This window comes from Crocuta crocuta, unplaced genomic scaffold (genome assembly GCF_008692635.1).
Source record: "Crocuta crocuta isolate KB4526 unplaced genomic scaffold, BGI_CrCroc_1.0 scaffold30, whole genome shotgun sequence".
In the NCBI taxonomy this organism is placed as follows: Eukaryota; Metazoa; Chordata; class Mammalia; order Carnivora; family Hyaenidae; genus Crocuta; species Crocuta crocuta.
This window is the reverse complement of record NW_027528345.1, coordinates 1,557,361-1,584,860: the sequence shown is the minus strand read 5'-3', so window position 1 is coordinate 1,584,860 and position 27,500 is coordinate 1,557,361. Positions and strand designations below refer to the sequence as shown.

General features: G+C 38.0%; 1 protein-coding gene across 1 annotated transcript in view; it reads left to right on the top strand.

The window, feature by feature from the left end:
• The window catches only part of SLC2A13 (solute carrier family 2 member 13), a 362,746-nt gene that overhangs the window by 76,488 nt on the left and 258,758 nt on the right, over positions 1 to 27,500 (top strand). The gene's annotated exons all lie outside the window — the stretch shown is intronic.

The window sequence follows — 27,500 nt, the reverse complement described above, 5'->3', positions numbered from 1 at the left end:
CTGCATTGGGCTCTGTGCTGACAGCTTAGAGTGGGGAGCCTGCTCAGATTCTGTCTCCCTCTTTCTTTGGCCCTCCCCCATTCATGGTCTGTCTCTTTCTCTCAAAAATAAATAAAAACATTAAAAATTTAAAAAAATTTCTCAGGCAGGATCTCTAATCTTGAAAGTTTGATTTGGATAAGTGATTTGCAGGGTGTACATGATGGGGAAGGGTAGACATTTTATAAACAATTTCTCAAAAGTAACCATTACCCTGGTAGATCTGCATTTCCCAAAATTGTCTCATTTTCTCTCGACCTTCCTTTTGCCCCTGTGTTAATTGGTAACCCAAGTGGAGATGTTGACTTGCGTTACTCAAATTATTTTTCATACTTGAGAAAATGCAGACGTCCACACTACTATATTGATAAATGTCACACAAGTCTTGGTAAAGCTGAAAGTCGTGCTTTCCTGAAACAATAGAATAAACACTGTGCAGAAGCTCGTCACTGTGTTAGCCACATTTGATTTACTCACTTTTATATATACGTAATAAATACAGCCATGTGATGCTGTTGCCTGCTCAGGTCAAAGCCCCAGTGACCTGTGAGCTGATTCCAAGTGAAAGCCATTTTTAACAAACTAAGTTTCTGAGCGTGTACCGTGTGTTTGGCACTGTCAGCATCTCCCAGAGTCAGATATTAGTGCAAGTATTAAAGAGAACTTGGCTTTAACAAAACAATTCACTTTTAATGAGTTGAATATTGTGTTAATTTTTAAAATACTATTTCAAATGTCCATTTAAATTACAAATACCTTCATTTATGCTCCTCTCTGAATTTCCCTCAGCTGTGGGTTAAATGAAGTAGGAGCTTGTTTTTGTTGTAATCAGTATGCTTGAAGCTCAGGTACTAATGTGTGTGTGGAATAACTTTTTAGGGTATTAGGTTATTTTAAATACCATTTAGAACTTAAGTTTTTATCATGTAAAGGACACGACAACAATTTAATTGAAAAATCCTTCCTAATTAGGGGTCAGGATACCACTGGCTACTACAAAGCATTGACCATGTAGCTTCATTTTTGACTACTAAAAATTTTGTCTGACTGGTACGGCCATGCAGCTGTGACAGTGCAGACTATTTGAGTTTCATGACTATTTGAAATACATAACTGGGGCGCCTAGGTGGCTCAGTCAGTTGAACATCTGACTTCAACTCAGGGCATGATCTCGCTGTTTCCGAGTTTGAGCCCTACATCGGGCTCTGTGCTGACAGCTCAAAGCCTGGAGCTTGTTTTGGATTCTGTCTCCCTCTCTGTCTGTCTCTCTGCCCCTCCCCCACTCATGTGCTTGCGGGCCGCACACGCGAGTTCTCTCTGTCTGTGGCTCTCAAAAACAAACATTAAACATTTTTTTGAGATGTATAACTAAGTTTTTTGTTTGTTTTAAGAAACTTGAGAAAACGTAAAGATATTGCAGTTATCTGCATGTGATTTAATTTTTATGAGAAGTCGTTGGGAGCTTAAATAGGGCACTTTCTCTTGGGTAAAGATAAAATTTTAAGCCATTTACCTATTTCCCAATGTTGCTGTATATACATACTTGGCACAGTTTTTTAAAAAAAATACTGTTATCTACTGAATTCTAATAACATTTATCCCATGCTTGGGTAAATATTTTAAACTTTGTAACTAATAGGATTAATAATTTATCCATTTCTAGATTTATACTATTTGAACAATGTCATCTTCATTTAAAATTAATCTCATGTTCTTTTTTAAAGTACAGAATTAAGAGCTTTATGGCAAAGTTCACAGGAGAGATTTGCTAGTCTTAAATAGCACCAGTAATTTTTGGGCCTCGTTTTCATGATTGAGGAATTTGACCAGAGTAAAACCTGTTCTGCACAAGTGTGAATTTTATTTGAGCATTGTCATGTCCAGGAGCAAGACTCTGTCAGTGCATTTGGAAAATAGAGACCAGTGCTAGGTCTTGTGTTAACAAACTGACAAGGTCCTGGCCCTAGGTCACCTTTCATTCGCAGATGATAAGCTAGGGGAACAAATACACATGAAGAAACAGCTAACTTCAAAATAATAAAAATGTCCTGGTCCAGAGAAGACAAGTCAGCCATTGCATTGCAGAGTTAGAGAGTGGCCTGGGTTTATCTGTGTGTGGATCCTGACAAGATAAGTTTTGAGCCCCCACTTCAAGCTTGGGGATTCCGGGCAGTGGAGGGAAGATCTATGGCCTAGCCATGGCAGAATACTCTGGTATTTTGGGAGGTTAGAAAGAAGTTGTGCGTGAACCCTCTTATTTTTAAGGAGGAGGGTTTCATTTTCAGACATAGTGGCTTAGTTATGTGTTCCCTGTCTGTGAACTTACTGAATGAGCTTCCCGATTGCTGAACGGCCCTCCTGTCCTCTGGGAGTCCAGTGGATTTGTGACTTGCTACTGTTATGGCACTTGCTTATGTGAACCTTCTATTTTCTTAGGTGTTTTTTTTTTCCCTTGGTCACTGGAGTTTAAATTTGATTTCTTTGAGGAAAATAGGCATAGCTACTGAAGTCTGTATTAGTTAAATTAATTTAATTTTTGGATGTGTGAGGTATCCGTGCATATGGGATTCACTTCTGGTTTCAGACCCACGTTGTGACCTTCAGTGAATATGGTGGCTCCTCTGGCCGTGTCAGCGGCAAAGGCGAGGTTCACAGGCCGTACTATGGGACTGGATGGGTTTGTCATGACATTCCGTCTCTTCCACACATGGCACGAAGGTGAACCCCCTTAGCATGTGATTTCTCCACGATAGTGGGCAAAAGAAAAAAAGAAGGAGCAGTTGATGGGAAAAGAAACTAATAATTGTTTTTTTATGTATAATTCAACACTGTTTATATGTCCTGAAGGACTCATAATGTGAGCCTGGAAGTAACAGCTTGGTTTGGAAAAGCTCCTGTGTGTGGGAGACAGGGAGGTGAACAATTTGTTCTGGCTTTACCTTCTCTTGGTCATCCTAAAAAGATTTTCTGGGAGTTGCGAACCTCGCTTTGTTTTTTTGGTCTGTGAGAAAAGAGAGCCAGATTATAGTTTCACTTTTTAGAGTTTTAAAAATCTGTGAGATATGCCTGTTTTTTAAATTTTTAAATACCATGCAGCAGCCTTTCATTGAAAAATATTTATTGAGTGACACTCAGTAGAGTTGGGGATGTGACAGTAAGACAGACAAGGTTCTAATCCATTCTGCTGGGAAGAAGCACACAAATGATAAAGAGTAAATAGTTACTGGATAACTACTGATTGTGGTAATGGCTTTGAAGGAAACAAACAGGATAATAACATTTATAGAGGGACTGAAGGGGGGGATGCTTAGGAAAGGCTTCTCTGAAGAGGTGAATGTAAAGCCTGAGAAAGAATAGTATTGTAGAGAACTGAAGGGAAGAGTGTTCCAGGAAGAGGGAACAGCAAGTGCAAAATTATATGTATCACTAAGTGGTCCAGGTTAATAATTTTCTTGGAAGTTTTGACAGTAGTTATGAAGTGTATGAATACCCGATTTTTAAAACACTGCAGTAAGAACTAACTGTTCATCTTTATGCTTAGGTTTATTTATGCCTAAGCTTTGAATTAGTAGGGACACAATTACTACTTTTAGAATAGCCCAAAATTTACTTGAATTTTTATGCTTCATCCTAGAAATTAACAGAAGATAGTCTGTGCTCTGTTTCATTACATAACTGTTTACTTAACTTTAAAAGTGTTTTTTTGAAATATCTAGAGTGTTTATTCATTGGCTTTATGTGTTCCGTCACTCTGTCACGTACATTCCTTGGAATAGGCATCCTGCAGTTTGACAGAATGAACTTAAAGCATTTGGAGCTCCTCTCTTGGGCAGATCCATTAGGCGGGATAGGAAGAGTTGGAGCTGCCTATAATATTGGAAGCAAGTGGTCATCTCTTAATTTGCTGACCATATGGAAGAGCAGAGAGTCTTTGTCAGGAGTTTTAGTTTCTAACAATCATTGTCTCATAACAAAAAAAGTAAAATTAGTCAACAAAAGAGATAGGACCATTCTAAAGGCAGTCTTAGGAAAGAATCTAGAAATGAACGTTGTGTATTCGTTTGCTTTATACCACCTTGTTTGATAGCACTCTCTAATGACTTCTTCATTTTTTAATTGATACATAGTTGACATATAACTCCATATAACTCGTATAATCCTAGTTAACCTATGAGTTTCAGGTGTATGACATAATTCAGTATGTGTATATATTGCAAAATGATTGCCACAGTTAAATCTCATTAACAGGTATCACCACATGTGGTTAAAAAAATATTTTTTCCTGGTGTCTTTGGTTTCTTATCCTGCAGCAGGGAACAAGAAATAGATTCCTGGGATGAGGTGAAAGGAAAGCAGTGGCTGCTGCCAACGTGCCCAAGCAGAAGCAGCCCCATGGGCAGGGCTTGGGGAAAAAGGCTCGTGCTTGCTGCCATTCCCTGCTCCGCTCCGCCCTGGGGTAAGACCGGACCCTTGGAAGGAAAATGTAAACAAGGAAAGCTTTCTCTTCCTAGAGAAACGTGCAAATATTGATGTAGAAGCAATACAAAACAAACCCAAAAAACAAAACAAAAACAAAAACAAAACCCCAAAAGGAAGCAGTGTTTTGGGAGAATGGAATTGTCAGGGAAGCTTCAGTGCAACAGCAGATGGAGTAAAAGGAGCAAAGCAAGGGAGAAATGAGTGCACATCCCTGGCAGTGGAGAATAGCCTCCTGCAAATTATTTATAGCATGGGGCTAGTTCAGGGAACTTAATGTATATGGCCTTTTCTTTTTAAAGGAAAATAGTATTTTTGTGCATCCTTTTAAAAATTATATAGGGGTGCCTGGGTGGTTTAGTTGGTTAAGCGTCCGACTTTTGCTTAGGTCATGATCTCGCGGTTCGTGGGTTCGAGCCCCGCGTCGGGCTCTGTGCTGACTGCCGGCTCAGAGCCTGGAGCCTATTTCAGAGTCTGTGTCTCCCTCTCTCTCTGACCCTCCCCTGCTCACGCTGTCTCTCTCTCTCTCCTAGAAATAAATAAAAAAATACTTAAAAAAAATTAAAAAAATAAAATAAAATAAAAATTATATATAAATCTTTTTTACAGCTAATATTACCTAGATCACTGAGATCATAGATGCTTCCAAAATAGACTTATTGAACAGGAGAATATCAGTGAGAATGCTGGTCTTGACCGTTTGGTCACTAAAATCTTAATCTGCATATGTGAGAAGTATCAACCCAGAAACACTATCAAATGGTTCAGACAAATTACAGTGATTGCTGTTACAGGGTGTTCAGGTTACCTGTGCAGTGTGTAATCTTGCAAAAAAAAAAAAATCACGCCAACAAGATTTGCATTGTTAACATTTTGTCAACCGATCACCTCAGTAACTGGGCAGGTACAGTTCTGTTTTTTGCCTGTCAGGCAGTTCGATCTCCAGCCTGAAGGGTAAGAACTGTGTAGGGAGGGGGATTTATTCAAGACCCTACTGTGAGCTCAATTTGAAACCTGTTTTGATTTACATCCAGCTCTTTGGGGGTCGCATCTTTCATATACAGGAAGGGTCAGCTGCATGCACTCTTTTTTTTTTCTCCTACAGTGACTTTGCAATTGGGTCATCAAATCTTATCTTCTCATAAGTCATTTTCTTTTCTTGTGAATTGATATTGCCTGTGGCCATTTCAGCAAAGCATGTTCTGCAGAGAGGTTAGAGAGGGTAGATATTTATCATATTTTGGTAGAAATCCTTCCAAAAGTTTATTTAGAAATCTAATTCCAGCATGACATTGCAGTTAGAATGCTCACTGCAGTCAACATCTGCTGTACTTAGGGGAAAGTAGTCATTTTCCCTGGTATTTCTGGTAGTTTTTGCTTATAGTCTCTTCTTATGGTAGTACAGTGTTGTCTGACCCAAAGTAATATAGGCTTGTTATTTACTGGACGAACTTGAAATAGATATTGACAAACTTTCTCAGCAAGATGGCCCCTACTTTCATGAAATGTAGGCAAAGAAAATGTTTCTGTATCAAATATTCTTAAGGTTGTTGTAAAACTGCTAAAATTGTCCAAATGTGAGGCTAGTTTACGTATCTCTTATGGCAAACAGATGAAAACAAAAGGTCAAGTAAAAAGCTGCTTTAAATCTCTATCCTTGTGTTAACAAGCTGTGAGCTGGACCACTAAAACAGTATGTAATTCTGTTCAGTTTTTACTATAACTTATTATTTGAAGTAAGATGACTTACTTAAAAGAAACTATCTAATTCAACATTGTTTTTACTGAAGGTTGCCTTCTATTTTCTAAACCCCAGAGGACTTTTAAGATCTTAAGTAAAATTGGAATAGTTCTTAGATGTTACATTAAAATGTCATTGACTCACCTTTTACATGGGATAAAGAATAGCACAGAGCCTACTCGTGGGAGAAGGAAATGTTTTTCAGATAACCTGTAGGCTTTCAAGCCATTTTCCTTGATTTATATTGAAAATCCAGATTGTCTCATAAGTTGGTAGGTAATACTTGAAGCTCATCTTCCTGCTAAGAATTATTTAAATCCATATTTCATTGAAAAGAAAACCCATGCTGAAGGAGTTTTGACTGCCTCGGAGTTTTCTTTTGATTCCCAACACGTTGTGAAATCATCTTGTTTCCTTGAACATTTTTAAAAGTTTATTTATTAATTTTGAGAGAGCGAGAGAGAGCACATGAGCTGGGAAGGGACAGAGAGAGAATCCCAAACAGGCTCTACCCTGTCAGGGAGCCTGACATGAAGCTGGAACTCACGAGACACGAGATCGTGACCTGAGCCAAAACCAAGAGTTGTACACTTAACTGACTAAGCCAGCCAGGTGCCCCTCATCCTGTTTTTTAATGCTCTGTATTTAATACAGTGAAACAGGAGGAAAATACCGAACTTAATAGACATTTCAAAAAGAATGTAGGTCCTTAGTTGCTGCTTCAGGACGATTCATTTCCACCTAAAAAGTGAACCCACCATTCAGCACAGGTGGTAGTCTGCTTTGCAGATAAAACCATAGTCTGGAGGGGTTTTTTCCCTTGAGATAAGACAAATTGCTGTGCCCTTTAAAGGTTACCTTGTCTTTGGAGAAGGTTAAAGGAAGATCCTGAAGAAAACAGTTTTTCCATCTCTAAATGGAGGGCATATGAGCCACTCTCTAGCATTGGGACTTCTTAGTGGTAACAGGACAGTCCCACTGAGGAGCTCTAGAATCAGAATATTCATAGCCATGGCATGTGCTATTTGAAGAAACTTGCCTGTTTACAAATGTCAGGAGAGATTTTCTAGAATGTTTTCTCAAAAATCAAAGGAATTACTCTTGTTTTTTTCCAAATATTTTAAAATCACTTTATATTTGGGAGATAGAGTGGTCAAATAACGTCATTTTTCTCCTCCTTTTCCTCTCTACCATAGGTACTCTAAATCCTCTGCTCTACCCATTGAGCGCTGTTTGTAATCAGTGCCTTGCTAACACTACAAAAGATGTACATTTCAGTTAACTTCTCAGCATCTGTATTACTTGAAACATAGTAGCCTTCAGTTAGGAGATGTATACTTGGCAGGATAGATTGAGGAGAAAATAACTAGGTTTGTGAAGCCAGAAGAACAGTAAAGTGCTGCTGTCTCACATTTTCAGTATAGTTTTCACTCCTTGAACTCTTTAAGATATTTCCTTGAAAATTACTTCCGTTGCACATCTTTTAGAATAAAATAAAGCTTCAAAATAATTTTTTTAAGGGAATGAAATCCAGTAACTGCTCTTTCCTAAGGGGTGGGTGGGCACATACTTTTGAAACCATCTTTCTATAAAAGCAGAGTTCTTTTGTAGGGTTGCCTTAACATTCAATTATATTTGAATAATACTAGTGTAAAAATGCTAGTAACAATTACTATTTTTTAAAAATGTTTCTTTACTTTTGAGAGAGAGAGGGAGGGAGAGGAGGGGTAGAGAAAGCAGGAGACAGAATCTGAAGCAGCCTCCAGGCTCCGATCAGGTAGCACAGAGCCAGACGTGGGACTTGAACTCACAGACTGCAAGGTCATGACCTGAGTGAAAGTTGGAACCTTAACTGACTGAGCCACTCAGGCACCCCTAACAACAATTACTCTTTACCGAATGAATGCCTGTTTTTGTAAACGTGTGTGTGCACATACATGTATTCTCTCTGTGTTTCTCTGATTGTAAAAACAACCTAAAAATTATACATTATGATCCATATTGTGCTGAGAAAAGGAGAACGGGCAAGGTTGAACAGCTAGGAAACGAAAGAGGCAAGATCTGAGCCCCACTCTGCTGCCTCTCATGGTCTCTCCTCCTCCGACCTGGTCAAGTCTGTATCTCATGCCACCTCCATGCCCTCCAGTTTGGAAGTAGATACGGAAAAAAGACCTAGGCTTGTGGTCCTTGATCACAGGGAGCTGAGTACCTAACAGATTTCCTTGAGAATGTCCTCCGTTTGTAAAAGGAAAGAGTATGAAATAACTACAAAATAGAAACAAGACAGTAAACCTTCAAAGTCAGTTGACTAATTGAGTTCAGTTGATTCCACCTTGAGAGTGTATTTCCGGTTTCCTCTTTCCCACTCTTGCTGTCATTGGCCTGGGTTAGGTGCCTGGTGTTCACCCCCTCTGCCTGGGTATCAGTGTCTTCCATGTTGTCCTTCATTCTGCCATCTTCCCTCTCCATCTGTGTTCCCTATGGCCTCCAGAGTTACCATCCTAACCCACAGACAGGATCAGTCTCTCTCCTTCTCAGAAACAAGTTCCTTAACTTGTTAGCAGTTCCTTTAGAAGAATCTGGTATAAATTGATCTTTCCAGTTCATTTTGCTAGAGCCAAAATTCTATCATCATTCCAAGAAAGAAGAGAAGAGGCACCCCAACTGACTGCTTGCCTTCTGACCCTCAGGGTGGCGGGGTGGGGAGTGGGTGGGGGTCATGGGCTAAGGCTGAGGAGGTATGGTAGAGTCAGTAGTTGCTGAACTTGACTGCTGAGTCCAAACAATCTGCAAAGGAAATGTAAAAATCGTCTCACAAAAAGAATGTATTACAGTGAAGAACTAGTAGCATATTTGGAATTTTCTGTGTGTTAAGAAGTCCTTTTGATGCTCTTCTCCATTAGCAAATTTAACACAATTCAGTGTTCAGTTTACTTTTATGATCTTTTTTTGAAAAAGACTGAAGTAGAAACGTTTAAATGTTTCTTCCTGTTTAGTCCAGTAGATGCTGGTATTTTATTGTGTGGTACAAGAGTACAAAGTCTACAAAATGTAAAATGATGTTTCATCTGAAAAAACTAATGAGAAAGTAGTAATAAGGGTATTCTGATTTTGTTTTCAGTATAATAGATTTGGACCTATATCCCTTTTTAGTAGAAAGGAATTCATTTTGATGCTTGATTCCAAGAGTTGGCATACTTGTTCTGTAAAGGGCCAGATAGTAAGTGCACATACTTGGCTTTGTGGCCACATGGTCACTGCTGCGCCTCCTCAGCTCTGCCAGTGTAGCTTGAAAGCAGGGGTAGACAGCATGTAAAGGAATGAATGTGGCTTTGTGCCAACAAAACACAAAAGCTCATTTTTTCGTGCCTGTTAGGTTTTATTATTTACAAAAATAGGAAGCTGACTAAATGTGGCCTGTGGGCTAGTTTGCTGATCCCTTCTTTAATTAGTCATTGTGTCTCCTTTATCAGTTTTTTCAGTTTTTACTCTTAAGATTAATTTGGAATACTGTTCATTTTTTTTTTTTAATGTGCATTGAAGCCTCTTCAACCTAGTATTCACTAGTGGGTGCGTCCCCGTTGATTTCTGTGTAGACAGTAACTGATGCAGACCTGTCTGGTGTGTGTGTATAAGTGTGCACGTGGTATGGTGTCACAGAAGAACCTAAAAGGCAGTGCTGTAGAGAAGCCTCTGGATAATTGAAGCAATAAGCTTTTATGAGACCACTGCTCCAAGCATGTGGCTTTCTTAAAGGCTGATCCACAGCCTAACGGGTCCATCAGGACATACGGTGTCACCTTTGATCTAATGGGGCAGGAGAGGCAAGGTTCAGTGGTGAGAGCTGGGTCTCTCTGATGCTGTGACTCACTGCCCTAACACAGAGGTTTGACCCCATTGTTTGTTCACACGTGAACAGAAATTGTTGCCCCCTCTACTTGGATTACAGTCGAAGCAAGATGATACCCTCCATGGAAGACAAAATGCACTGACAAGTTGGGAGGTGATTTTATTCAGGCTGTTGGAGTAGGTGGAAGGTTCACTAACAAGGAGCCTCTCAAAGAAGAGGGAGCACACCTGGCATTTCCTAGCACAGGCAAACAAGCCCCACCCTCCACCCCAGTCAGAACTCCCTTATCTCTGAGCAGTGGGGCAGGTGCCTGCCTTCTCTGTGCTCCCAGCACTTCGGTAATGCATCTCTTTGGCACTCAGCATTTGATTTTCACGCTCCTGTCCCATTAATGACTCAGCGTTCCTTATCTTTGCATCCCCACCACCAGATACAGTCCCTGCTTTGCATCAACAAAGGACTTAACGAAATGTTTCTCCAGCTGCCTTTCTATTCCCGTGGGAGAAGTGGATGGTGAGGTCTAACCTCTGATCCCTGAGATGTAGAGGAGGAAATGGGGTCCTTACAGCATGAGAACCCTTCCTTGTGTGGGCCTTGGTTATCGCGAAAGCCCCAGGGGACGCAAGTGGTTGGTGAGGAGATGTTATTCAGTGCAAAATGATTTCTAAACATATGCATCTACCCACTTGCCAAGGGTAAATGGATATGTTTAGAATCTTTGTGTATCAGGAGTTTTTATTTTCTCTTGGTCTCCAACATGTTGGGGCCCGATTTAAACACTTAAATTTTTGAGGTAATGCATTTGTGTGTACAATGACATTTCAAATATAAAAGTTATAAAACTGGGGTGCCAGGATGGCTCAGTTGGTTAAGTGTCCAACTTTTGATATGGGCTCTGGATCTCACAGTCTTGGAATTGAGCCCTGGTAGGTCTCCATGCTGAGCAGAGCCTGCTTGGGACCCTCTCAGTCTCTCTCCCCTCCATGACTTGTGCATGTGCACATTCTCCCTGTCTATAAGTAAACTTCAAAAAAAGTTATAAAATGCTATGTGATTTATTATTACTTTAGAATTTTAAAGCAGACCATTGCTAATGTCTAAATCTGGAAAATACCACTTAAGCATGAGTAGATTAGGTTTTTGTATGTAATTATGGATTTTATAATTATAACTAGATTATCATTCCGAGTGGGCCCGTATTGCCGGTGTGCACACGTCAAATGTGGTAAAAATCTTCTGTAATGAAAGATGAGCCTAATGAAATCCAAACATATTTCCTCAGCCGTGGCCACAGTGGCTTTGGTACTCTTAAAACAAATGGCAGTCTTGTCCAGACAGTAGTCTGAACCGGAATTGTGAAATTTGTTGCTTGTTTGTGTTGTTCTCATAAGCTGGTGTGTATTTAGATATATCTGCTTTAGGAATTAATTGGAAACTCATTCCTTAAAACTATTCTGTAATAAATGTTTTAATTTTACCTTTTGAAATCCATAGATTATCAGGCTCTATTCATTTCATAAGAATTACTGAAATACACTGTGCCTCATTCATGTAATAATTCTGCAGGTTTTTCTTTTCTTTCTTTCTTTTTTTTTCCTGTTTATTTATTTTTAAGAGGGAGAGTGAGAGCACGAGTAGGGGAGGGCCAGAGAGCGAGGGAGACAGAGGATCTGAAGCAAGCTCCACGTTGTTAGCACAAGGCCTAAGGCAGGGCTCAAATTCACAAGAACCATGAGATCATGAGCCGAAGTCAGACATTCAACCACCTGAGCCACCCAGGCACCCATGTAGGTTTTTCTATATCATGCTTACTAGTCTTGCTGACCATTCATCCAACTTTTTAGAGTAGTGTTTTTTCTGAAAAGTATTTTTTAGAATACAAGTCTGCTTACCTATACAGTGACATTTCTGGTAGCAGAGAACAATGGAAGTTTGAAAAATAATCATGATTTAAAAAACTTTTAGTTTATCAGCAGTTTGTTTGAAATTAATAAAAGAGAATGGTCATTTTTAGGGGCATTTACATTTACTTTGTGCATAGCACTTTCCATGGTGTTATTGTATTTTTGAATTCCACAACCCTTTGAAGTAGTTTGAGAGAGGAGAAAAATGGGGCCCACGAAACAGAGGTTTCCCTGCCTAATACATAGCAAACGTCAGAACTCAGGCTTGTCTTGACTCAGGTGCATATGTTTAATCATTCATTATCCTCTATTGTTCATTATCCTGTATTTTGATACATTTAAAGATTTTTGCATAAGAAAAATACTAATATTTTATTTCCATGCTTTAAGGTTTTCTTGAAAATGTAGTTTGTTAGAGTTTCATGCACACATACTATATTTGGTTATATAGGAACACATGCTGTTCTATTTCTTTTGCACTTTTTTTTGAACTGTACCATATCACATCATTTTAATAGTTGGAATTGATCAAAATGATGCTCCCTTCTTTGGCTAGTATCAGTCCATTTGTTTATAGTTCCTGCCATGTTAAAATGAGTTCCCAAAGAAAAATGTTCACCTTTTTCTGACTCAGGTCAGAGAAGTTTTATTTTTCTAAAATAAAAGTTGATCAGACTTCATTGATTTGACTATCAGCCATAATAGGGGAGAGGCAGTAAATAACTCAGACTGGAGTTTATAAGGCTAAGATCATACTTTCGTCCACAGGCATTGTTTGGCTACCCATGTGTCAGGCCCTGTGCCTGGTGCTGGAATACAGGGCTTTACAAGGATCATGGCTAACAATTGTTGGGCATTTTATATGCCAAGTATTCTATTAATGTGTCTCACCAGTATAATTCTCAGCAGCAGCAGAGGCTCACACACTTAGGATCCCTATTTCATAAATGGAGACACAGACTCCCAGAAATTAAGTAAGCTGCCCAAGAGCACACAGGTGGTAAGTGGCAGAGCCAGGATTTGGTCAAAGTAAGGGTCTCTTAACCACCATTCTCTACAACCTCGTGACTGAACAAAATTGGCAAGATCCCTGTTCCGGTGGACCTTCTTTCTAGCTCAAAGAGACAGCCACTAACAAAATAAATAAACCAGGCACTGTCAACTGCTGTCAATAAAAATGGAAATTGTTCTGGGGAGGAATGGCAGTGACTAGTCCACGATGGATGGTGACAGAAACGACTCACAGAGGTTAGTGCAGGCAACAGTGTGCAGTGAAACAGGGAAGTCTGTATTCTTAAAATTGTTATTATATAAAGTGTTCAGTAATGCCAGCTCTTAATTACACTTACATAGCCCTTGAATCAGCGATGATAGTATCATGTGATATATTTTTATTTCTTTTAATGATTAAGCAATGAAGAGTATTTAGTCAATAAATCTAAAGGCTTTTAAGAAAGAAAGGTTTGTGCACTACATTTCATTATTGAAAACTTGGTCTGCCCCTTGAAAACTTGAAAGAAGTGAGTTTAGGACATATTTTCCATTTTCCAAAAGGACGTACAGCTTCACAAATAGATTTAATAATAATCGCACCAAATATAGTTTACCAAAAGATACATGCTGTCAAAATTCTTAGTAACTTCTGTAGAAAATATGTGACTCTTTTAAGCTTCGTTTATTTCCTTCGTATTTTAAAGTTTGGAAAATTGAGATAATGACCACACAGTCTGTGGTAAGTGACAAACTTGTATATCCATCGATAGCAGAACTTTTATTACATTCATTAATTTATTCATTTAACAAAAGTTAGGCGCTTACTAAATGCCGGACTCTGTTCTCACTGCTAAGGTTACAACAGTTAGCATAGCACAGACTCTGCCTTCATGGACCTACATTTGGTGAGAGAACACAGACAATGAAGGAATACGTACCATACCAATGAGCGGTAAGTGTGACAGGGAATGTAAAGTGATGGGAAGAGAGTGTTAGGTGCCTGGGGGTGAGGAAGATAAGGAGCGGTCTCTTTGATGAAGTGCCCTTTGACTAGACCTGAGTTGTGCATGTGTGTCCTGTAAAAGGCCCAGGAGGGGGCGCCAGCAGGGAGAAGATCCCTGGGCTGAGACTGTACTTGGTGTGTTCAGGGAAGCTAGTGCTGCTGGCGTGGAGTGAAGGAGGGGAGAATAGAAGGAAATGAGTTTTTTAAGGTGGTTGAGGAGCAGGTCATGGAAATGGTCTATATTATTTAAATCATTATTCACCTTATAAGGTGAATACCCAAAGCCTAGGTAAAGTTCCTAGAGCTCACTAATTATTTGAGGCATTTAATTTTAGGAGGCGGCGTTAACCAGGACGATTGGGATTATATTTTGGAAACACAACTCAAAGTAGCCTTAAGTTAAAAAAGAGGGGTAGAGTAGCCTTATGTGAGTTAGATAAGCTTCCTTCTGGTCTGTATGTATGAATACGTAGGCTTTCGTCTCAGCTTGGCTCTCCCAATGTGTCCATTAGATATCTTGGTTTGCCTTAAAGTTTACTGCTTCAGAACTCTAATGGCAGTATAGCACTCCTCTCCTGATGTCTCCCACAGGAATTTAGAGAAGGGTCTTCTTGGCCTGTGCTTTAGGTGCCCACCCCTGAACCAATGTGTATGACCAGGGTTTTAGTGGCTGATTAGTCAGACCTGTTCCAAACAACATGGACTGAAAATTGGGAAGGGGTAATTCTCCAAACATGTGCTGGCAGGTAAAAATATGTGCAAGTAGTAGAAGAATAAGAAATAGAATTCTAAATTAAATGGAACTCAGAACTATGGTGCCTTTTGTTTTATTCAGAGGGCAAATTGGTACTGAGCACTGCCTGCCAAGGAAAATAATAAGCTGCCCAGGGACACTGGCCAGAGACCTCATTATTGAGAAGATCTTGGTGTTCATGACTTCCTCTGATAAGAGCAGAAAGGTGCTATTTTCAACATCAGAATTAACCTCTCATTGACGAAAAAGAAAGGCAAAGAGTGTAAGCCACATGAAAACAGATGTTCTGATTTGTCTTGCTTTTCATTATTTCTCTAGTAGCATAGCACTACACTTTGAAAGTATTATATTAATATCTACTAAATGAAAAAACCTATAATAAACAGCAAGTAGGAAGCCAAACCAGAGGGTAACCTTCCCAATGGGTTGGAGTGTTCTCTTTCTTTTAAAACTTAATGCAAATCGTTGATCCAGCTCATGCACTAATAAGTCATGTTACTTTATAGGACCTAGCCATTTGGGGCTTCAGTTTCTCCAACTATAAATTAAAAAAGAGTGTTTCATGTTGATGGCACGGTGTTGGGATCTTTTTTTTTTCTTTTTAATATCCGTCCATTCCTCTTGTCCTGTAATCTGTCGCATAACGTGGAGGTACACACACACACAACGATACTTACCCATGTATATACATTCTCTGTAAATCTACCAGGATAGGCAGTGTGTTCTATACAGCATCATTAGGATGACAGTACTTCTCAATTGGTCTATGAATTCAGTGCAGTCCTCATGAAAATGAGAAATTAACAAGCTGGCCCTAAAGGTCATGTTGAAGCACAAGGGACCAGAGTAGCCAAACAGTCTTGGAAAAGAACAAAGCTGGAGTACTTAATACTTCCTCATGTGAAGAGTTGTCACAAAGCTACAGTAATTAAAAACAGTGTGGTACTGGCATTAGGCTAGACCTATGTATCAGTGGAATAGAAATGAGAGTCTGGAAATAAACCCACAAATCTATGGTCAGATGATTTTTGACAAGGGTTTCAGGACCATTCAGGGGGGAAAGTAGTCTTTTTAAGAAATGGTGCCAGGACAACTGGATAATCTACATACCAAAGAATGAAGTTTGACCCTTGCTTTATACCATATACAATAATTAGCTTAAAAAGAGAATTCAAGACCTTAAAGAGCTAAAACTATAAAACTTTTAGAAGAAAACATTGAGGAAAATCTTACTATAGACATTGGATTTAGCAGTGATTTCTTTGCTGCACAGACAGCATAAGAAAATATAAACTGGGGCTTATCAAAATTTAAAATTGTTGTGTGTCAAAGGACACTATCCAAAAAAATGTAATGGTAACTTACAGAATGAGAGAAAATGTTTGCAAATCATATATCTTTTAAGGATCTGATATCCAGAATGCACACAGAATGGTTACAGCTAGAAAATAAAAAGACCAAAAAAGTGGGCAGAGGATTTTCATAGACATTTTTCTGGGTACCTGGGTGGTTCTTGGTTGGGTGTCCAGCTTTTGGTTTCAGGGTTTCAGCTCAGATCATGGTCTTGCAGTTTGTGGGTTCAAGCCCTGTGCCAGGTTCTGCACTGACAGCATGGAGCCTGTTTTCCATTCTCTCTCTCTCTCTCTCTCTCTCTCTCTCTCTCTCTCTCTCTCTCCCTCCCCCTCCCTCTCTGCCCCTCCCCTTCTTGCTCTCTAAGTAAATAAACTTTAAAACAAATAGACACTTTTTCAAATAAGACCTAGAGATGGCCAGTAAACACACGAAAAGATGCTCAGTATCATTAATCATTAGGGAAATGCAAATCAGAACTACAACGATACAACCATTTCACACCACCAGGGTTGGCTAGAATCAAAAAACAAAAACAAACAAAATGTAGATCATGTTGGTGATGATGTGGAGAAGTTGGCACCCTCATAAACTGTTGTAGACTATGGAAAACGGTCCGTTTGCTATGGAAACCAGTTTGGCAGTTCCTCAGAAAGTGAAATACCAAGTTACCATAGGCATGCTCAAGGGAATTAGAGGCCTGTGCTCACAGAACTTGTATACAGGTGTTCATAGCATTATTATTTATAGCACCAAAAAAAAAATGGAAATAACTCAAACATATGTCAGATGATGAATGGGTAAATTAAACATACCTTATTGATATAAGAGACTATTTTTCAATTATAAAAAGTAATGAAATACTGATATGTGGTACAACATGTATGAACCATGAAAAGATGATTCTAGGTCAGAAGAAACCAGGCACTAAAGAGGCCCCAGAGTGTATGATACCATTTAAATTGTCCAGAATAGGCTAATTGATAGGGACAGGTGGTAGATCTTTGGTTGGCTGGGGCTTGAATGGGGAGTGGTAACTCTTGGGTATGGGATTTCTATTTTGGGTTATGAAAATGTTCTGTTATCAGTGGTGATTTTGTACAACCTTGTGAATATACTGAAACCAATGAAAAAGTGTGGACTTTCAGATGGTGAATTTTATGTATGGTATGGTAGGTATCAATAATTTTTAAAAGTATGCATATCTACTGGAGTGGTAACACATTAGGGTCTAAGAGAAAGTAGTCAGACACAGTATTTTATTTAGCCTAATTGTTTTACTGGAAATGTATTTCTCAGCGTTTAAGACCATTTAATTCTATAAAATTAATGTCAGATCTGTAAAAATATTGGGTCGGATAAAGGTTTGTTCCTGGTAATGAAGAACCTAACATTTCACTAGTGAGTCAGAAATATTAATATGTGCACTATTTACAAAATAGCCATCATGCTGATTTGTCTTTGATTTTACATGAACTGTAGGCATCATTATGTTTTTTTATGTGTGCCTATGAGATATATTTACTTTATTCAGTTTACTCAAAATTTTATCAAAGAGATGAAATTTTAAAGTTATGAAAGAACAGGTTGAGTTTAACCATTTAATGTCCCGATTAACTTTTTTTTTTTAATGCTTAATCTATGAGTTGTATTGGAAAATGTTTCCTCTCTTGTGTGGGACAAATACAGTTTTTGTTCTAATGTTCTTAAGTACCCAGGTAAGAATAAATTACAAGTATTAAGTAGACTTATAAATAATGTGAGAAATATCCCTTTTAATGATTCTCTCAGATGCTTCATTACTTGTTAATTTACACCAGCAACAGTACAGACATTTCTGTGTAAGATGTTTACTTGGTAGAGTTTTGGAGTTTTTATCAAGTATTTAATTAGTGTATCTTACAAAATCATTCTTCCCAAACCAGTCATTTGTATCAGATTTTTTATTATTATAATCTCTGAGGACAAAAATGGGCTGGATCTAGTATAGTTTTATAATACTAATTTCACATAGGAAGGTGATAATTCAGGAATATCTTTTGTAAACTGGATGAGTCTAACACTTGATTTTTAAATTATTTAAATGGAGTATTTTAATGGAATTCCTAGGTGGATTTTCTCTCAACTTGATGTTTTGGTGTCTTTATGGAGTTGTAGAATCCTCCCCTTTTACAAAAGGGATAAACCGTTTCCATGCTTAGGTAAATTTCTGGGAGTTAGAGGTGTCCACAGAAGTTAGCGATTTGTACTTCACACTTGATTGGCATGCTGGACACATTCGTTCTTTGATGACTTTTGCTTATCTCTGGTCAGTCATGCACGTTAATCCATTGTTTGACACATGTTTATGAGGAGTTTACTACTTGCATGTTAAGGTATTAAATGCCATGTAGTATATGCAAAGTTTTAAAAACACAGAGTTTCCAGTCTCTAGGAGCTTTTATAATCTAGACAGAAAAAACCAAACACCTGAAGCAAGGAAACAGGAAATTCCTGTTATATAATGTTTGAGTATAGCCATCTTCTAGGTATATATCCTTGCGTCTCAATAGATTGCATTTTCTCTTGAAGTTACATGTTTTTGTTTAAATACAAGCCTGTGTAACCATGAGCAAGTTACTTAATTTTCGTCCTAAGTCTAAGTCTCTTAAGCCGTAAAGTCCGCTGCTGACATTGAAGTCTGCCCCACATATTTATCATAAGTCATGAATGGGACAGAGTGTGTACAGTGTCTGGTGCTGTGGGGCTACAGACAATAAGAGCTCATTAAACGTGAATTCCTTATCCTTTGGCACATTAGCGAATTGAGCCCCATTGAACATGCCCACAGTCAAGTGATATTTTCATTTTGAAATTTTCATTATACAGTTACATATATGTATATATGAATAAAATGAGTGGCTTACTGTTACAGGTTTAGGATAATGAATTTTTATATAATATAATGGGATCAGCTTTGCAAAAAAGACAGACTTGAGTGGGCCCAAGGCCAGGCTGTGATGCTCTGTGCCTGTGGGTAAGTCACTTAACATATCTGAATTCATTATTATCCCTAAGATGGATATAATGGTATCTCAGAAGGCAGTCCCTAAGATGGAGATAATGGTATCTCAGAAGGCAGTTGTAAGATATAAAGGCTCCTGGCAATTGTTGAATTAGCATCTTTATCTATAATAACCTCCTAGTCTGTTTCTTAAGATTTATACTTTGCAGTTGTTGCACATATTTACAGGGTTTCTGACCTAGGTATTGGCTCTAAATTCAGTATTTTTCGTCTAGAGAGCTGCCTGCTTTAATTTCTGTGGGAATCGATGGTGGCTTTAAGGACCTATGTAGCAATTATTGAGAGAGAAATTTGGGAAGACACAGCTACCATTGTAGCTATTTGAGGAAGACCCTCATTTCTTTTCTTAATTTCATAAGGGCTAAACATAAAACTTGAAAACCTTTCCTTTAAACATCATATTTCCATATAATTTTCTCTTTTGTTATACACTCTGGATGTGTAAGCAATTTCCCAGAGACCAGGTGGGCAGAGAGGGAGGAAACACCAGCTGTATCATTTGATCTACTTCTTGGGAAGTACCAGAGGGTTCTGGAATTGCCTCAGTCATTGTTTATAGTGGCCACTTTCAAAGAATATGTTGCATGCAGTGCAAAATGGTCTCTCTGAATTAAGGCTGAGAAGAAGATGCACAACTTTTTGCTACAGTTCTTTTAAGGAGAGTTTGGGGAAGACTGTTTAAAAGTGAAAAGAAGCAAAGAAGTCATGGACTATATAATAAAACAAACAAAAAGCTCTTTAGCCTTTCCCCTATATTGAGAAAATAAACGATTGTCTTGTTTTGCTATAGATGGGGAAAGGACAGCCTTATGCTTTATTAGCAATATAAAAAAGAGTTTAATTCTTCCCTAGATTTGTGAAAATGACATACTCATTATGAATAAGAATAGGAAGGCATGCTTTTCATCATATAGTTCTTTGTCCTGTAGTTTTCTTTATGCTTGTGGCACAGTAAAGAGGTTAAGAACACAGACTCTGGAAACAGACTGCCTGGGTTTTAATCACAACTGTGCAACTTTAGGCATTTTAGATGACCTCTTGTGCTTCAGTCTCCTCTCCTATAACGGAGATATTTATCATGTCTGTCTCCAAGAATTATTTTGAAGATTGAATGATTTAATGTGTAAAGCTAGGAGAAAGTGCTTGGCACATTATAAGCTCTATGAAAGTATTAGTTGTTGTTATGGTTAGCTACAAACAAAGTAACCAGGGGTGTGCTAAAAGTAATTAACTTGCACACTTACTGTGTTGCTACAAGTAGGTTTCATATAAGGAACAAGAAGTCAGATTCTAATCCACTGTGTGCCAGTTTATTCTATATTTCTTTAAAAGCGTCTTCTTTTCTTTCACATTATTTGGGGTGGAAATTGATTTCATTCACTTAATAAATACTTCTTGATTGCCTACAAAATCCTAAGCATGGAGAAGAGGGTAGTAAATAGGATTCTCTGCTCCAAAAGTGTTAATCCATCCCTTTTCCACTCTGTGGTAAAGTGTAGGCTTTGTAGCACAGTTGATTTTACCCACTGTTGTTTCCACATTATTTAGTAAAACCACTTGATGATTTGGGCTACCCATTTTGCCAACAGTTTCTTAGAAGCTATCCTTTGTGTATATCATTTGATTGTACAGATTTTAAAAAACTTGTATTTTGGGGTGTTTTTTTGTTTTTTGGGTTTTTTTTTTAATTGTACCTACCATTCCATATTTTGTTAGTATCTCCTTATGTCAGAAGGATCATAGATATCGCTTTAGAGGGGATTTTTCTTACCAACACCTTTGAACTTAGAAACTGGAAAGCACGGAATTAGAAGTGACATCTTCTGTCAAATGTTCCTCAGCAAATGCTTCTAATAGCATTGTCATTCAGCCCCAGTTTCAGAGGCATACGGTCTTTGACGGCTGAAGAGTGACTTCCTGTGGCACTCTATATTCTGGGATTGTAAAATTGGATTCCAAACACTTGTTAGGAAGCTTGTGATTTGTTGCTTTGAACATTACTGAACTAAGGTACTAACCAACTCTCTGTGTTTGGAAGCAACCTTATTTATCACATTACCTTGCTTGTTTATATTTGGAAGAACATTATAAAAGGCAGAGGAAAAGAAATTAAAGGTAGAGTCAAGTATGTCTAGTACCTTTAGCAGGTAAGACCAAACTGATGATATTAGAGCCAGATTTTAGGTTCCTTGTTCTCACACACCTGCAATAGAAAAATATAAACATTACTTCCGTACAGAACACACATTCTGACATCTTGCACTAAGTGGTTATATCTCCCTTGATTATACTGTAAACACAATGCTAATTTCCACACCTGGAGTAAAAAAAAAAAAAAAAACTTGCCAAATGGCAAGGATAATTTAAAGAATTTATTGCCAAAGATAATTTTTGAGGAAAGAGTATCTGTCTGTTCCCAAGTGGCAAAAGAACATCATTAATATCTTCTTTAGCATTCAAGACAGGAGACAGATGCTAGTAATAAAATATAACAAACTCCTCATGGTTTTGTTTTTAATAAAATGCAAGTGATTTCATGGTCCTGTAATTTGAACTGTCAGTCTAATTTAGTAGGTTTGTATTGGAAATTTGATTTTTAAAAGATTGAGGTGAGAAGTTAATTCACTATTACGTGCAACATTTTTTTATGCATAGGGAATATTAGTGGAAAACTGTGATAAAGAATAATTAGAGACCTGAAATATTACAACCTTTTGATTCACTGAGATGCAGTAGGCATTAAAGTGCCTCTGAATTTAGTAGAAGGGGCACCTGGAATCTCAGGTTATTATTACTCCTGCCCTGCCTGTGACCTGGTACCGTTGGCAGGGTGACTTCATGGACGTGTACCTCCTGCAGTAGCTCAGGGCCCTGTGCTTGGTTTAGAGCTCTGTTGTCCCAGTCTTGAAATTCTTAGTGAGGGCCCCACATTTTCATTGTACCCTTGGCTCTGTGAATCATGGAGCCAGTTCTGTCCATTGACAAGTTACTTATCTGAACTTCAGAAAAGGTGAAAAAGATCTTGATAGAGCCAAAAATATGGAATTCTGTTGAGTCCTAACAAAGTTCACTAGGTGCTGAAAGCCCCTAACGTGGTGCTTCTCAACCAGGAGCAACTTTGCCCCCTAGTGGACATTCCTCAGTGTCTGAAAACATTGTTCTTTGTCCCAGCTCAGGGGAAGGTGTTACAGGCAGCTAGAGGGTAGTAGGATGTTTGACCCTACAAATGCAGAGGATAGCCCCCACAACAAAGAATTCTGGGGCCCTAAATTTCAACACTACTGTTGTTGAGAAATCCTGTGTAACTCATTATTTGTGTCTCCAACACTTAGTACTAGCCCAGGGAAGTGATTCGGTGTTTGTTGAACCAGTAGGTACAACACTGGTTGAGCCTGGATCTCAGGTTGTTGAATTCCTTACCGTCTGCAGACTGAGGGACAGATCTGGTGATGACTAAATGTAATCTAACATTTGCATGAGGTGCAATTTAGAGATGCTTTCCTAAGGCTCTTCTGCTTCTCACATTTACCCAATTAACTGGCAGACTCCCTACCCTCTTAAAACCTTTTCTAAAGCATACCACGCTCACGGTTGATGGATGGCTTTCCATGATGTCCTTGTACATCTGACACACTGTCTGTAGGTTTACCGAGTCACTTGGGTTTGTTCCCAAATCTTTATGTTGGTTGCTCTAATTATGCAGTGTAATCGACTATTATAGAAATATCGGAAAGGAAAAATACTAAAAAGGGAAGAGATTTCAGTGAAAATGCAAGTTGAATGCTTTGGAAAGATTCAGTAAAGGTGTCACTAAAGAAAACTGGTCTTGAATTAACTGTAGGCAAGAGGACTCTAAGATTTGGGAGGGAATCATTAAAATTAGATTCTGTGTTGAATTTGCATAACTCCTAGTTTTCTCTGTCATTTATGGAGATTATAGACCATTATATCTGTGGTTTTTGCAAGAAAGAATACTTTAGCTAGCTGATCCATGTTCAGAGAAAAGGCCTTGTCCTACATGACAGGATTGCAGAATGAATATTTATATACTTCAGGATGATACAAATTGTTGGACTTAGGAATGTAAGTTTGGAGGACTTCCTTAATAGTGCATCAGACAGCAGAGCTTCTACTGTATTTTCTGGTGAGAAAGAAAAAAGAAGAACATAATTAGATATTCTGCTTTTGTCACTTCTGAGAGCCAAACAGCTCTCAGCTCAGGGAAGTTGATGAATAATTTTCCTTGCCTAACACCACCTTATATCTTAAGAAGATACTCCTTTAGGTCTTGATTCCACAAACACCAACATAAGGTCTGTCTCTTGCCAGATTCAGTACTGAAGTGTTGAAGAGTAATTTGCTTCCGTTTTAGTTCACATATTTTCTCCCTTGAATTTTCCATGTTGCTATATACATTAGAGGTAATGTGTCACAGTCTTTCAGAATTAAATAAGTAAAAATAGAGTATATCAGAAGGGTAGTTGAATCACTTAATTTCAGAATTCTGTTAGATCTGAAGTAAGAGATATTTGTCTGTCTGGATGTTTTCAAGATGGCTTTTTATTATCTTGCCCCTGAGTCAGACCTGAGAGTCAACTTCTGGGGCTTTGAATTCTGAGCTTGGAAAACAAAACAAAACCAAAAAAAGTGAATACCTTTTAATATAAATTAACTCTTGCTATTTTTTGTTAATGTTCATTAATACTTTGTATGTTTTATTTTCCATTTTCTGTCACAATTTTGCAGATAGTCTCCCAACAATTTATAGCCATAAACTTCCTACTTGGCTACTGAAAGAAAGGTTTAAATGTTTATGATGGAGGACATCACGCTCTCTTTTTTCTTTTCGAAGTAGCTCAACAAGTAAGATAGAAGTACTGCCTCCCTTTAAAAGATCACGAAGTTAAATTCCTCTTTGTCCGTCTCATGTGACTTGGAATGTAGCCATCCAGACGCACATACAGGGCTCAACAGAATTTTTATCGTTGTGGTATCATGCTGCATGTCTTGTTCAGTTACTTGTTTGCTTTCTTTAGTCGAGTCCATTTGAATCAGATCCTATATAAATCAAATTCATCCTTTTAGCTGCTGTATGATATGCCAGGTACGAATAGTGTATAATATAGATACATTCGTGTATAATGACTCTTGCACTTAGGCTTCTCTTTTAGGTCCTAGAAGTAGACTTGCAGACCATTCATATCGTAGCGTGGCAGGGAGGTCTTGTTTCATTTGTTTCCACGGTAGATTCTTTCTAAACTACAGAAGTCACAGAATCAAAGCCTTTTTGACACCGAAGTTATCTTAGATGTCACCATATGAAGTGCAGGATTGATTTGTTGCTCTACACTCTTAATATTTGATGTTTTTCCCCTGGAGCTTCCTCTGTAACCTCTCCTGTGTGCTACCACAGGAAAATCCTTTTGGCTCCTCTGTTGCTTCTACTTTTAGTAACAATGTTTCAAACAAACCGTGTTATCTCCCAAGGAATCATTTTAGGAGGTATGTTAGTATATTCAGCCTAAAATTAAAAACTAAGTTTTATTAAACTACTTTCTTGAAATGTTTTGAGTGACTAATTCTTTTAGAATTATACCTGTGTTGGTTTAACACTTTAGATTTTTGGATATTGCTTAATTACCTGACAGGTGGAAAAGGCTTAGATTTAAAATCTAGGTTTTCCTGTACATCCCACTGTGTGTTATAAATGTAAAATAGATAAGGCACACTTGTATGGTAGAAAGCTTCAGGGCTGATCATCTCTTTCCTATTTTCCTTATCTGGATAGTATTTCTTCATTTGAATAATTAATTATGCCCTCCTCATTTAATGGTTTCTGTGTGTGAGTTGTTGTACCCATGGTTTTTTCCTTTAATACTTACTAGCAAGCATAAGAAATCAATATTATTCTCATTTTATAGTTATAAAAATTGATAGAGAAGTCACTTTTCCAAGGAGTACCCTATTGAGAAGTAATAGATCTAAGAATTCAGAAGAAAGCTTATCCTCTTTAGAACCATATATACTCTTCAACATGCTGTGTTAAGATGGATCTCTTTCCCACTGTCATTTAAAAATCATGTGACTCTCCTTTCTGGAGATATGCTTAATTTTAATAATTCTTAAAAAAAAAACCCTTTCGATTGCTTTCAGGCATAATTGTAGATAAAATAGTTTTGTGGGAGACAATCACAGTTAATTTGGTATGCTTTTTCTTTTAAGTAGTCAAAAGAACTTACCAAGCTTCAGAACCCTTATACTTCTATTTTCATTTATTCAGGAACCATCTCTTAACTTTTTGTTGTCCATTAAGCCCTGTGCTTAAAATTTTCACATTTTGAAAGTAATTCATGCTTATCATAGAAAGTTTGAAGAGTAACCTAAATTATTAAGAAAGTGAAAACTACCAGTAATCTATCAGCTCTATTCCTGTTAACAAATGAACAAATGACTGCTCTCCCCCACTCCAAGACCCCAGCAGGTACTTGTGAACCTTCATACTGGCCACTTGTCAGCCACATGGTGGGGATGGGAGTGGCTCAGTAGTTTCAAGAAATTCTTATGCTGGGTCAGGTTTAGCAAAAAATAAAGTAAATGAAGAGTTGGGCACCCATGTCCATTTGCTCATTAGAAGATTTGGCTCATCTTCCTTATGAATAAGGAAACTGATTAATGACCCACTGCTGCAGACTCGAAAAATCGGAAGTACATGTGCGTCTGCTAACATTACAGATACTCAAATGGGAATTTCTTTTCATTATCAGTGATTAGCTTAATGAAGAAATTAAGAATATGATCTCGATGTCTAAGTGAATGAGAGTTTGTTATCCACATTTGAATGCTGTCTAACAGACAATATGGGAATGAGTTTCATCTCTTGCAAAGTACTTTTCTTGAGCGAGGCTTGAGTGAACAAGTGACTGCTTCCACTGACAGGGTAAGGGGTGTGTGAATGTGATGTCTATACCTAACTACTTGTTTCCTACACATTAGCTGTGGAGAACTTCCCCCAGTTCCTCAGTAGTGCTATCTTAATACTTTTTTTTCTTAGCTTAGAATATCAGAAAGACATTTTTACCAAACTCTCAGAATTTATTCATTGTTCTGTTACTGTATTTTCATTTTAATATGATTTTCTTCTCACAAGTAAGTCTCTACTTCTTGAGCATAAGCTTTCTGCCAATTACTATGCTAAGTGCTGTACATGCTTTATTTATTTAGTTTTTCCACCTCTTTGATATAGATTCAAAATATTGATTGTTTTACAAATGAGAAATGGAGGCTTAGGAAAGAAAAAAGAAATTAACCAAAATGTTAGAGCTGATATGACAGAGCCAGAAACTCTCACCCAGGTGTACCCAAGTTGTGTGTTGTGTTATAGGTTCTTTATTTCAAAATTTCTTTATGGAAAAAATAATTTTTCATTCTGTTTCTCCCAGTGGCCTTGTCTAAAATCTTTTTGTTTTTACCATAATTTTGTTACTAATTTCAATTTTAAAATTTCCCTAAGTATTAGTTGGCTCTTTGGTTGTTTGAGTTATTAATATATGCTTATTAGGCAGGAAGGTGAGTACTTTTTGACTTAAAACATTTATACACTGTTTATCTTTCCTAAATTTTTAACCCTGTTTGAGTGAGATTATAAAATTGTTTCAAGACCTATTTCTCATCCCTGACTTAACATTGTGGAATACAAAGAATCTAAACTAATAATTTAAGTAAGCAAAATCTGTTAAATCAGACTCTGTGAGCTGAGACCCAACCTCAGAAGTTTCTAGTGCTGCTAATGTACATCCCGTGTAGAGAACCAGAAGCTTAAAGTATGGCTGTTGGTAACAGGCCACTTAGTGTCTCTTAGAGCAGTGACTCTCAATTAGTATCATCAGAATCCCATGCTGGGAGAGCTGCTTAAAGTACAGATTGCTGGGCCTAGTACTCTGAGGTCTCAGGTGGGCCCAGAAGTTTGCATTTCTAACAGGTTTCCAGGTGTTGCTCATATTGCTCTTTAACACTGTCCTTTGGGAACCACTTCAAGTCTACATGTTCCTCTTTGAGGATCACTGATTTAGGGTCTCACTTTCTGAGTTTTTGTTTGAAGCGATCACCATACCCACCCACCCTTCCAGCTACATACCCACCTAGACTTTGCAAACTGTCTTCAGGATTACTAGGAGCCTCAAGTGCTCATTATCAATGTTGAAGTGCAGTCCATATGAAGAATTTGTGGAAGAACCTCAAATGAATATGACTCTTCCTTTCATCTGTTCTTTAAGCTAGAAAACAGTTCGAGTACTGCCATCTAGACATTGCTTCATACCAGAGCTAT